This window comes from Bos grunniens, chromosome 20 (assembly GCF_055505025.1).
Source record: "Bos grunniens cultivar Pamir isolate PY7600 chromosome 20, Bosgru_T2T1.0, whole genome shotgun sequence".
Lineage (NCBI taxonomy): Eukaryota > Metazoa > Chordata > Mammalia > Artiodactyla > Bovidae > Bos > Bos grunniens.
Genome location: NC_141184.1, coordinates 29,927,216 through 29,940,538, shown reverse-complemented (window position 1 = coordinate 29,940,538; position 13,323 = coordinate 29,927,216). Strand labels below are relative to the sequence as shown.

At 50.6% G+C, this 13,323-nt stretch overlaps 1 protein-coding gene across 8 annotated transcripts in view; it reads right to left on the bottom strand.

The window, feature by feature from the left end:
• PDZD2 (PDZ domain containing 2) overlaps positions 1-12,409 on the bottom strand; it is a 404,529-nt gene extending 392,120 nt beyond the window's left edge. For 6 of the 8 annotated variants that reach the window (XM_086361282.1, XM_086361285.1, XM_086361283.1 and 3 more), the window contains exon 1: positions 12,101-12,409. The gene's annotated coding sequence lies outside the window, so the exon portion shown is untranslated. The remainder of the gene's footprint in view (positions 1-12,100) is intronic. The other 2 variants (XM_086361281.1, XM_086361280.1) reach the window with 1 other exon arrangement.
• Positions 12,410-13,323: the final 914 nt, after the last annotated feature.

Below are 13,323 nucleotides of genomic sequence, written 5' to 3'. Positions count from 1 at the left end.
GAGGAAGAAGCTTCCAGAAAGGGGTAAGGCCCTCCTCTGGGATAGAGCCTGCTCTGTTCCAAAAAGGACAGTGTGTCTGGGCATAGACAGTGAGAGCACTGGGTGGGAACACAGGAAGTCACCTGAGAGGCAGGTGGGAGAAAAGGACCTGAATTATATTCAAATGGCAATGAGAAAACCCCTGGCTGAAGCTGCAGAGTGACTTGACTTGACTTGTGTGTTGAGAGGCCCTTCTGGCTGCTCTGAGAAGAAAGGACTAGGGGTCAAGAGTCCTCTTCTGGGGAGGCCCAGTTAGAGGACCGCGGCAGCAGGGCTCCAGGGCCCAAGGGGCAGCGGCTTCAAGTTGGAGACTGCCGTGGAAGGTGGGAGCAGGAGGTGGATTCTGGGGGAAGGCCCACAGGACTCACACACTGACCTATTGAGTGTGAGGCAGACAGAAGAAAAAGGGGTGGCTTCTAGTTGAGGGAATGAGCCCACAAGGGGACGGTGGTGCTGTTTACTAAGAGGGGCGAAGGGAAGAACTGGCCTGAAGGAAAAATCTCAAGGCTTCCATTTCAGTCCTGTTAGGTCTGAACCACCCATTCTCTACCCATGTGGGGATATCAAGCTGGCAGTGAGCATGTGGGTCTGGAAGTCAGTGAGCTAGAGACATACATTTGGGAGGCAACATCACACAGATGGTAGATGAGATCTCCCCAGAAGGGAGAATAACTAGAGAAAAGGACCCAAGGTCAAGTTTGAGGCAACAGCATAAAAAATGATTATTTGTTGATGTTGGTATAATTCTCATTATGCTGGGAAGTAGAGTGTTGATCAGTTACTATTATCAGCATCTTTTTACCCATCCACCCATCCTGCTATCCATTCATACCATAAACAATCAGAGGAGCACATTTACTGAGAGGCAGGGATGACAGATGGTTCCCCAGCTTATAATGGTTCAACTTACAATTTTTCAACTTTCAGTTCAGTTCAGTCGCTTAGTCGTGTCTGACTCTTTGTGACCCCATGGACTGCAGCATGCCAGGCCTCCCTGTCCATCACCAACTCCCTGAGTTTACTCAAACTCATGTCCATTGAGTTGGAGATGCCATCGAACCTTCTCATCCTCTGTTGTGCCCTTCTCCTCCTGCCTTCAATCTTTCCCAGCATCAGGGTCTTTTAAAATGAGTCAGCTCTTTGCATCAGGTGGCCAAAATACTGGAGTTTCAGCTTCAACATCAATCCATCCAATGAACACCCAGGACTGATCTCCTTTAGGATGGACTGGTTGGATATCCTTGCAGTCCAAGGAACTCTCAAGAGTCTTCTCCAACACCACAGTTCAAAAGCATCAATTCTTCGGCGCTCAGCTTTCTTTATTGTTCAACTCTCACATCCATACATGACCACTGGAAAAACCATAGCCTTGACTAGATGGACTTTTGTTGACAAAGTAATGTCTCTGCTTTTTAATATGCTATCTAGGTTGATCATAACTTTCCTTCCAAGGAGGAACTGTCTTTTAATTTCATGGCTGCAATGATCTGCAGTGATTTTGGAGCCCCAAAAAATAAAGTCTGCCACTGTTTCCACTGTTTCCCCATCTATTTGCCATGAAGCGATGGGACCGGATGCCATGATCTTAGGTCTTAGTTTTCAACTTTATGATGGTACAAAAGTGATACCCAGTCAGTGGAAACCACACTTCGAATTTTAATCTTTTCCTAGGCTAGCGATAAGCTGTTATGACACTCCCTGGAGATGCTGGGCAGAGGCAGTGAGCTGCAGCTCCCAGTCAGCCATGCCATCACCAAGGTAAACAACCAATACAACCATTCTGCACCCTTGTAACCATTCTACTTTCAGTACAGGATTCGATAAATTATATGAGGTGTTCAACACTTCAAATAAAATAGGTTTGCATTAGATGAATTTGCCCAGCTTTAGGCTAATGCAAGTGTTCTGAGCACATTTAAGGTATGCTAGGCTAAGCTGTGATGTTTGGTAAGTTGGGTGCATTGAATACATTTTTGACTTATGGTATTTACAATTTACAATATTACTATGATGAGTGTATTACAATATGTAACCGTATTTGTATTACAGGGGCTTCCCTTGTAGCTCAGTGAGTAAAGAATCCACCTGCAATGTGGGAGACTGGGGTTCAATCCCTGGGTCGGGAAGATCCCTGGAGAAGGAAATGGCAAGCCACTCCAGTATTCTTGCCTGGGAAATCCCACGGACAGAGGAGCCTGGTGGACTACAGTCTATAGGGTCGCAAGAGTTGGACATGACTGAACCACCACTACCACATTGTAGGTCAAGGAAGATCTGTAGTTCAAGAACACAAGCTCTAGAGCCAGACTGCTCTACTCAAATCCTGGTTCCACAAACTCCTGTAACCTTGGAGAATGTGGCTAACCACAATACTCCATCTGCAAAAGGGCACATAGTGGGTTAAATGGTGACTTTGAAAAAAACATGTTCATGCCCTGGTACCTGTGAATATGACCTTATTTGCAGATATAATTAAATTAAGGATCTTGAGATGAGATCATCCTGAATTATCCAGGTGGCCCAAAATCCAATGACAAGTGTCCTTATAGGAGACATGTGAGACAAAGACATGCAGACATAAGAGAAAACACGATTGCACAGAGCAGAAGGTGATGTGAACAGAGATGGAGACAGGAGTGGACCCGCCACAGGGGTGCTGACAGCTCCCAGAAGCCGGAAGAGACCAAGAAGGCTCCTCCCCGAGAGCCTCCAGAGGGAGCATGGCCCTGCTGACACCTGACTCCAGACTTCTGACCCCCAGAACCATGAGAGAATAAACTTCTGTTGTTCTAAGCCACCAAGTTTGTGGTCATTTCTCACAGCAGCCTTAGGAAACAAACATGGGGATGATAACAGCATGAACCTCATCGGATGGTTATGAGAAGGAAATGAATTAATACGTTTAAAAGTGTCTAGAACTGTGCCTGCCAACTAGGAAACGTTCAAACAACGTTCATTTAGCCCCATGTACTGAATATTGTGTTGGATCCTGAGGGCTTCCCTGGTGGCTCAGACGGTAAAGAATCCGCCTGCAGTACCGGAGACCTGGGTTCCATCCCTGGGTTGGGAAGGTCCCCTGGAGGAGGGCATGGCAACCCACTCTGATATTCTTGCCCGGGGAAATCCACAGGCAGAGGAGCCTGGAGGGCCACAGTCTATGGGGTCACAAAGAGTCAGACACGACTGAGTGACTAACACTGAGGAGTGCGGATTCAGAAGAGTATGAAGAAAGGGGCCAATCATCTCCCAAGACCCTCAAGAGATAGACTGTGTCCAGGATGCTGAGCAGGTGAGGGGCCAGAAGGTGAGAAGGGTGCTCAGGTACCGTGGGTGATTCCTGGGTGCCCGTGCCCGAACGCTGCTCCCCAGCCATCACCATAATGAAATCTAAGCCTCACATCTGCTCAGATTTGAAAGATGAGTAGCAGATCCAGAGAGGGGTTAATGCAATCCTTTCCGGCACCTTCCACCCCCCGAGCCATCTCACTGCCTGCTCTCTCATGAGAATCCATGCTGATGGGGACACTTGGAGCATATTTTCTGGGGACAGCTGTCTCTTCTGTCAGCCTAATGATACTGGGAATAACGGTGACCAGGGCGGGGCTGGAGTGGAGAGTGGGCAGCAGACAACTTGAGGAAAGTGATGCCAAAATTATACGCTGAGTGATTTTGTAATAATATTTGCACGGTGTGTTAGCTTTAGAAGTTAATTTTCTTCACCAAGAGACCCATATAGCACACCCTAGTTTTACCCCAATCTCTATAAAATACACTGTGTCAAAAAGGGGGGTTGGGGAATCCAAGTGAAACACAGCTGAAATCAGACATTCTATAAGTGTCCATTGGCCAACACGCCAAAATGTAAAGAGTTTGTTGACATCTGGCTTTATTAAAATTGGCTCCATCCTCATCTTCATGGGTGTAAAAAAAGAAATGCTCAAACACCAGAAGAGATTTTGTAATTATATGTGATCACCTGCATTGCAAATATAAGCAGGGTCAGGAACCACTTAATATTCTTTAGAGGTAAGAGCATTACCGGGTGTTCAAACTTGTTTACACCAACCCCAGACAGCACGGCTAACAGAGAAAGGGTCTTGTGGAATACCGAAATTCCAACAACATTCCAAGCTTCATAAATAGGACAAGCACGTTCTCATTAGAAGGCATCTACAGAGTGCTGGAGGGCTTCCCTGATGGCTCAGTTGGGAAAGAATCTGCCTGCAATGCAGGAGACCCCTGTTCTATTGCTGGGTTGGGAAGATCCGCTGGAGAAGGGATATGCTACCCACTCTAGTATTCTTAGGTTTCCTTTGTGGCTCAGCATATGAAGAATCTGCCTGCAATAAGGGAGACTTGGGTTCGATCCCTGGGTTGGGAAGATCCCCTGGGGAAGGGAAAGGCTACCCACTCACTCCAGTATTCTGGCCTGGAGAATTCCGTGGACTGTATAGTCCATGGGGTTGCAAAGAGTCGGACACGACTGAGCGACTTTCACAGAGCACTGGGGGTTTCCCAGGTGGCACTAGTGGTAAAGAACTCGCCTGCCAATGCAGGAGACGTAAAGAGACATGGGTTTGATCTCTGGGTTGGGCAGATCTCCTGGAGGAGGGCATGGCAACCCACTCCAGTATTCTTGCCTGGAGAATCCCAAGTATAGAGGAGCCTGGCAGGCTCCATAGGGTCGCAAAGAGTCAGACATGACTGAGTGACTTAGTATGCATGCATGCACACATGCAGAGCACTAGCCTTTGCTCAAAGGGACAAAAGAGCCAGTGTTTATTCCATCTTCCTCCCTAGATATCCCCAGCAGCTCATCAGGGGTGACAGCAGCCAGACAGGGTCCCCAGGGAGCCAGCCTCCCAGGCACTGTCTCTCTTCCCACTACCTGCCTCTAGATGCCCAGAGGCCTCCCCCGTCAGGCCGTCTAGTGCCCCCACCCTCTACTGAGAACATCCTGATCCAAAATTACCCTTCCTCCCAGCCTCCTCCCAGCAGAGCTTGTATTCTTGCAGTGAGCAGGTCTCAGCCTGGGAGAGGGCTTTGGGTTTCAAGGCTCTTAAGTATGGGAGGAATCTTCTCTGCACTGCATCTGTGCATCTTGATGTTTAGCAAAGCAGGATGATGAACCCTTGGAAGCCAGAGTGTATGTGTTTTAACTCAAACAATTGAGTTAAGGTGGCAGTGTTAGCTAAGGTCAAGTGCAGGCAAGGCCAAGTGCTAGAGGTATCAGATGCTGATAAAAAGGGAGACCATGAGTAGCTCATCCAAATCTACTTCTACTCCTGCCAAAGTCCTCCAGGGCCGCAGTCTGGAGCTTCATTCTATTAAGGGCCACACATACATCACAAAAGCCCCTCTTCAGGAGGCTGCTCAAATGCCACGGGTCCATTCTGCAATGTGTTAAATTTACTTCCACCTGATGGCAAGGGATTAGATTAGGTTCCTTCAGGGATTTGCAAATCCTTCAGGGTATGTGTTTTTTTTTTTATAATCCTCATGTGGATAGCTAAGCATTTCAGGCTGCTTAAGGCAACAAAACTTTCCCTCTCTCTCTGCTATTATTTCATTTAAAGCCGCGACGTGGATGTGGGCAAAATGAGTCCTCTTTTTTCCCCAAACCCTGCTTCTTCCAAACCCCTTTGCATGTTACAGTGTTCGATGAGCCACATAAACACTTTAAAACCTACAAGCAAATAATCTAAGAATAACTCAATCAGCCAGATGTTCCATGCTTGCTGGTTTCATCAGACTGCTTCATAAAGAGAGTTAATTCTGAAGTTTCTGATTCTCTGCGAGTCACCAGTCTCAGCAAGAGACCAGTCACCATTCACTCAGTGTATTTGTGTAGGTAATACGTGCACCCCAAAGCCAGCGGCTCTCAAAATGGGGACTGTTTCCCAGCCCCAGTGAGAATGTGGGGAGGCGAAGACGTTATTGGCATTGGAGAGAGGGCCCAGCCAGGGGCAGGCCTCTTCCCAGAGCTGGAAAGACTTAAAAGACAAATGTGTCTTCTCCGCACACTTAGTGCCTCAACAAGCCAGCTCTCGACTCGGCCGCCTTATCAGACCACAAAGGGCTTCTTCAACTATTGAGTTCTCAAACCGTAAATGCTCCCAGTGTTTTCCTGAACACATTTGTAAATAGAATGCTGAGCTCTTTAAATCAGGGGCCATTCAAATCTAAATCAGATGCCCTACCTGGTTCAAATCCTGTCTCTGCCCAGAGCTGCAGAACCCTGGGGGAAATGTATTCTTTCCCAAGACCAGCCTTTTTTTCCATTTCTAGAAGATGGTTATTATAAAGATCAAGGATGGAAAAGTTTTAAATGCCATAAAAGGATCTATCATTTTATGTGGAACCTATGCATAAGTCTAATTGACAACATAATCTAGATACAGACTATCCAGTTGGAAAAATATATCAAGGATAATCTGAGTACATATTTTTATACTTCTCTTTCCTTAAAAAACATTCTGCACATTTTCCCCAAATATCATTTAATTTGGCACACATCTATTGAGTAATTCCTAAATCAAGTTAAGCGCTCCTTAGCCTCCCCTCCTTATGAAGGAGTGAGAATATTTACCTAATCTTTCTAAGTATAACAAAGAGCCATTAATAAAACCAAGGGGGTACACAGACTGTGACTTCCTCCTCACTCACCTGCATCTTGCCATTGAAAGATGATGGTTCCCAGACTGAGCAATTTAGACTGTGATTCTAGCCCTGTGTAGTCTGCTAGTCGCTAAGTCATGTGCAAATCTTTGTCACCCTGTGGACTGCAGCCCACCAGGCTCCTCTGTCCACGGAATTCTCCAGGCAAGAATACTGGAAAGGGTTGCCATTCCCTTCTCTAGGGGATCTTCCCCACCCATGCATCAAACCCAGGTCTACTGCATTGCAGGCAGATTCTTTAAAGTCTGAGCCACCAGGGAAGCCCCCATGTGATTCTAGCTCTGGTTGTACTGAAATGAGGTGAGTTCTCTGTTTTTCTGGGCCTCAGGTTCCCGGAATGCAGGAATTAGCAAATCTGATAGTACTGCCCCTTCCAGAAACCACTGAGGAGAGGAAAGACCCTCCAGGATCCCCCTGGTTTGGGCCCTGCCAACTTCACCATCGCATCAGAGAGGGTATGATAACATCTTTCATCCAGAGAAAAAGAAAGCTCCTGTTGGGTCTACTAAACAGTCCTGTCTCTGCATTCAACTGGGCTGTCATTGACTCTGGCGAGAGGTTTATCCATTTCTCAACACACCCTCATTGGGACCCAAGACATCCCAGGAGTTATCACTGAGACACAAGCATATCTCAGTATCTCTTTTTACTCCTCCTAAGAATAACCCTGAAAAATAGCTCTTCTACCAACTTTGCACATGAAGAAACTGCGGCTCCAAAATTTCAAAACATCTGGCCAGTAAGAGGTTCCAGCCAGTTCTCTGACCCCAATTCCACACTCCGGCCTTTCCCTCTGGGCTGCCTTTGCACAGGAGCCAGGTTCATCCCCTGTCAAAGTGGCCTGCCCCCCAAGCTCCCAGCCTGACACAGTGCCCTCCTGGCTGTCGGCAGGCATCCCTGCTCTTTTACCAAGGCTGACACTCCCCTTCGCTGCGGTGCAGGCGCCTCCAGAACCTCACCCCACCTCTGCTCCCCTCCTACCTTCCAGGGAAGGCAGATGGCAGCTCTTTCTCTGCACCTGCTCCTGACACTTCTGGCCTCTTCCTTCCCAAAGACTCCATTTCTTGACTCCATTCTTTCCCACTTCTCTTTTGTTTACTAAACACGCCTGGGGACTCTCCTGAATAAAGCTTCCCTTAAACCTCAAACCTTAACACCTCCTCCAACTAGTCTCCTGTTATTTTCAACTGGCATGCTTCTGGATTCAGCGTCTATGCTCCCCACTTCCACTGTCTTGGCAACCACTCCATCCTTCATCCCTTGCAAGCTGGCTACCATGGACACCCCTCACATATGCTGTTCTCAGTCTCTGTCGATGGCTGATTCCCATCATCCTCCTGAGACGCTGGCCTTCTTACACATTCCTGCCTGCACCTGTCCGCCCACTCTCCTCAGGAGGCTGCCTGCCGAGCATCCTACTTGATAGTTTGGACACATTTCTGAGGGCAGAAGAAAGAGGTTAAAAACTGTCAAGTCTCCAAGTCTGTCCTGTTAATGGGATTCAGCCTCTCCTTGGGCTTGCTCCTGACCTTTTGTGGGTTTGTTTTCTTCAGGATATTTCTCCTTGTGGAAGATGCAGAAAGAGGAACCTGGGGCCACCTTCCAACAGGAATACCCCCCCTTCCTCCCACCATAGTCTGAGTCACTTGGGCCCACATGATCTAGGCCAGTGAGCATGCACAGTCTGCGTTACCTTGTGCAGCCCACTAGTTCTGGAACTTTCAAGCCAGGCTTGGGACAACAGCCTACAGTACAATCAGCTGGCGCAATGGAGTTGCGGGTGGGCAGTATCTGGAGTGTAGACTCTGTCTTTCTCCTTGTCCAACCTGAGCAAATTGGGTGGGTGACTGACTGGTCTAGGCCTTTTCTGGGCATGGATAGGATAAGGTTCTAAAGAAACAGGTCCAGGACTTCCCTGATGGTCTGGTGGTTAGGACTCCATGCTTCCAAAGCAGGGGGCACAGTTTCGATCCCTGGTTGGGGAACTAAGACCCCACATGCCATGCAGTGTGGCCAAAAGCAAAAAAAAGGAACAGGCCCGGGCAGCATGATGAATATGCAAAGGGGGCTCTGTAGAGCGATGGACCAAAGGCAGGACTGCTTTACGTCTCCTGGGAGAGGGAGAGGCAGAGAATTCACACTTGGAGCTGGATCTTGAAAAATAAGAACTGTTCATCAGGAGGACCAGGGGACAAAGGATATTCCAGGACCTCAGTCTCCCGCTACCACCCAGGACAGCAGCCTACAGGCTGAGAGGAGGACAGGTCAGGAGCACTACTGCATGTGTGCGTGTGGGGGACATGGCAGGAGCGAAGTCTGAAGATGGGCAGAGGACTGGGACTTCGTCCCACGGGTCCTGGGAGCCATGGATGGGTTTTACACGTAGAGGCCATCAGTAGACCTTTGCGACTGATTAAATGTGGGAGAAGTCGAGAGGGAAAAGTCTGAAGGGATTTCTCCAGGTTTCTGGTTTGCTGACTGTTAAAACTCTAAACCCCTCCACTTCAGCCAACTGTGTATTCTGCCCCTCACCTGCAGGTGAGGTCTGTTTCTTCTTCACTCCCAGGCTAAGTGGTGCCCATACTCCAAGCCCATCACTGATGAGCCTTTCCTTTCTTCCAAGCCCACTGCCACCCACCAGCTCAGACCGCCAATATATTCTGCCCCCCGTCTTATTACCAGAAGCTCACCCAGCTCCTCACCTCTCACTTCTCCCCAGTCCCAATTCTTCCTGCAAGAGAGCAAACTAATCTCCTAGAGCACATAGCTCCTCCATTAAGCTTGTCAGATCCCCTCAGTCAAAATGGTTTATTTCTCCACCATCCTCCCAAAATGTTCCATCAGGATCATTCTTCAGGCACTTTGTTCATTAGATCATCCCTTTATCCCTTCACCCAATAAACATAGGTTGTCTATACATGACACATGGACACGGGTTTGCATAGAGCTCTCAGTGTACATCTCACATCTCCTGACACGTTGAAGCTCTGATAGCAAGGAGGGCACCTCTGTCACCTACGCACGTCCCCAGGAACCTCTAAGCCCCTGTGCACAGCAAACCACAGGTACTCCAAAAATGGCTGAACTGAATGGAGAAATTATTGTGTTTCCTTAAAGAGTAAACTGACTTCAGTGCCTGCAAAATCAATTTCAATGATAGAGATTTAAAGCAGAATTCAGTATTTTTCCAGGATCATATTAACTATGTTAGTTAATTCAGTCACTTCATAACTATGTATGTTAGTGTCAGTTGCTTCAATCATGTCCACCTCTTTGTGACTCCGTGGACCACAGCCCACCAGGCTCCTCTGTCCATGGGGATTCTCCAGCCAAGAATACTAGAGTGGGTTGGCATGCCCTCCTCCAGGGGATCTTCTTGACCCAGGATTGAAGCCACATCTCCTGTGTGTCTCCTGCCCTGCAGGTGGATTCTTTACCTCTGAGCCAGGGCAGCCCTAACTATGTTAAAGTACATTTCTGCACTTTACATGGGGCTTCCCTGGTGGCTCAGAAGGTAAAGCATCTGCCCGCAATGTGGGAGACCTGTGTTCGATCCCTGGGTCGGGAAGATCCCCTGGAGAAGGAAATGGCAACCCACTCCAGTACTCTTGCCTGGAAAATCCCACGGACGGAGGAACCTGGTAGGCTACAGTCCACGGGGTTGCAAAGAGTCCAACACTACTGAGGGACTTCACTTTCATTTTATGTACTTTACATGGTTCTGATTCTTCCTTTCTCAGCACCTGCCACTCCCTTACTCCTACATCTGGCTCTGCACTCCGCACCGCCCCCACACTGTGGTTATTAGTGGAGTAGCAGGTTTGGGGCCCATTCTAGTGGAAGAAGGAATTGAGGAAGCTAAAACTACCACTTCCAGGCAACGGTATGTTATGGGACACTCTATTCTGCCCCTAAAAGCAGACGTCTTACACCACATCTGCCAGCCGGTTCCTACTCGACCCCCACTCAGAAGTCACAGACCAGAAAAGCTAACCCTAGTGTAGGTAGAAAACCAGGTCCCTAGAGCCTAAGTTCAGAGCAGACTGAGTTGGGGAGGCCTCACTGGAGAAGGACCAACAGCACGGAAGGTCCAGCGGGGGCTCTTGTAAAAGCAGACCCAGAATATGAGTTCCTGCAACCACCTCCATCATGATGTGTCAAGAAAAACATATCCATACAAAGCGCTTGGCCTCTGTGAAAGGCTCAGTCATGTCTGACTCTTTGCGACCCCACGGACTGTAGACCGCCTGGCTCCTCTGTCCATGGAATTCTCCAGGCAAGAATACTGGAGTGGGATGCCATTCCCTTCTCCAGAGGATCTTCCAGACCCAGGGATCAAACCCAGGTCTCCCGCATTGCAGGCAGAATTTTTTTTTCCCATCTGAGCCACCAGGGAACCCCATGGTGGCTCAGATGGTAAGAGGCAAGAGCCTGCGCAAGCTGCAAGAAGCTGCTCCTTTCCCCAGCACTCCTCCACCTCCAGTCCCAGGGCACGTCTGCAGCTGTGGAATGCCCTCATGCCTGCCATTCCAGCCTGTGCCAGACCTTGTCCTCTTCACACTCCAGTATCCCCTTATCAAGGTCTTGGCACAGATCAGGGCTGCTGAGGACAAGCTTCTGGCAACTCCAGCCAGGGACCCTAGACCCTCCCGCACCCAATTCAGCACAGCAGGAGGACAACCAGCCCAAAGATCTAAAACCTCAACACACACTGGAGAGCAAGGGAGAGAGAAAAGAGGAGAAAGAAGGCCAGGTTTGCGGAGGACCTGGACTTCAGGGGGAGAGAAGGCCCAGCAGGATTTTCCCAACTGCAGTTCCCCATCTCTCTGGCAGACACCAGTACCTCCCAAAGATGCCCTTGCTCTTCGCGCGCCCTGCCCTGGCGCCGCGTGTCTCTTCTCCAGGCAGGAAGGGGGCAAGAGATGAGTAGGCGCGGGAGGTGCTCAGGTGCTGCCTTGATCCCCAAGGCAGAACCTGAGGCCAGAGCACCTGAGTACCTCCGCCCGAGAGGAGACCTGGCGATGGCCGGGGGATGGGGATCCAGGGCGCGCGCCCGGGCAGGGGCTTCAGGCCCTGTCCTGAATGTGGCCGGCAGTGCGTCTCGGGTTGTCCCCGCTGTCCCCAGACCGTTCCGTCCGGCCCTCTTCCCGCGGCCGCGTCCTCCCTGCCCCCGGCCGGATGAACCCGGAGTTTGCACCGCCCAGTGTGGGACCGGGGTTCCGCGCCCCTACTCATCGCCTCCCTGGGGCTGGGATTCCGGCACCTGGATTTGTCACTAAACTTTCCTGGGCGCACGAGGTTTCGGGGGTACCAAGCCTCACCTCCCCCCACCCCCACCCACCCAAAGCCCCACGTCCCGGCCGCAGCGGGACGGTCGCCTCACCTGCACGCGGCTCGGCGGAGGCTGCTCCTCGCGCGTCCGGACCCAGGCGCCGCCCGGTGGGTCCCCACGCCGCTGCCGCCGCCGCTGCCACCGCCGGTGCCACTGCCGCGCCTGCCGAGAGCCGCCGCGCCGCGGCTCGCCCGCAACCACGGGAGGCGCAATCCCGGGCGCCCCCGGCCCGGCGCGTCCCCGGCCCGGCGGGTTCCCGCCGCAGCCACCTCCCGCGCCCCGCTGCCCCGGGCCGCACGCACCGGCGCCGAGAGCCCGCTCCTAGCCCGGCTGTCCCAGCTGCGCGGCGCTGGGGCTCTGCCGAGCCTCCTGGATGGGCGGGGATTCCCTCCCTCTGGTAGATTCGAGGGGCGGGAACTCCCTTCCTGGAGTGACAGGGACGGGGGGCGGGGATTCCCCTGCAGGAATGACCAAGTGGGCGGGGATTCCCCCGAGCCCCGCACTCCTGCCGGCAGAGAGTCCCTGCGGGTGAATTCGGAGCCCCCCCGGGCGCTGGCTTCGGAAATCTGGGTATCCTGGGGAGGAAAGGATGGAGCGAGATGGCAGCTCAGAATTTCCAGATGGCGGGGCTTGGGGCGCCATCTAGGTGGAAGAGCGGGAGCTAGGGGACTGGAAGTGGCCTTTGCACAGCACTTTACACGGCACTGAGAGAAATGCCATGCGCTGTATAATACAAAAATGGGGCAGAGAGGCCAAAGGAGACGGGAGGTGGCGGGGGAAGGACTAAGCCACCCCAAGCCACCCTTGGCCTCTGGTCTTTGGGATACCAAAGTTAATTTAACACTCGTAATAAGAATTTCAAGAATTTCAGAGGAACCCCTTGGCACCTCAGAGCTGCTTAATCCCTCAGTTAAACCACTCAAAGAAATCCTCAAAGTCCCGTGGCCCCGGGGTGGTGGTCATGTTGAGTAGGGCCAAGAGTCCTTGCTGAGTGAGTTATGAGTGACGGTTAATGCCCGCCGCCCTCGGCCTTGTTCCAGGTCACTCCAGGAACAGAAGCCTCTGGCTTTTCGGATTCCTCATTCTCGTGGATTTTCAGGAAGGCCTTCAAATATTTTTTGGTTCTTTTTTTGTCATCCTTGTCATTCTGCCTACCACAGGGAGAGGGTGATAAGAACATAATAGGGAGACTGCATAGCTCTGCAAATTAAGCTCCCTTAAGAGGAAAAAGCTGGTCTTTTTCAAGTGCTAGCAGATAAGAGTAAAAACATATG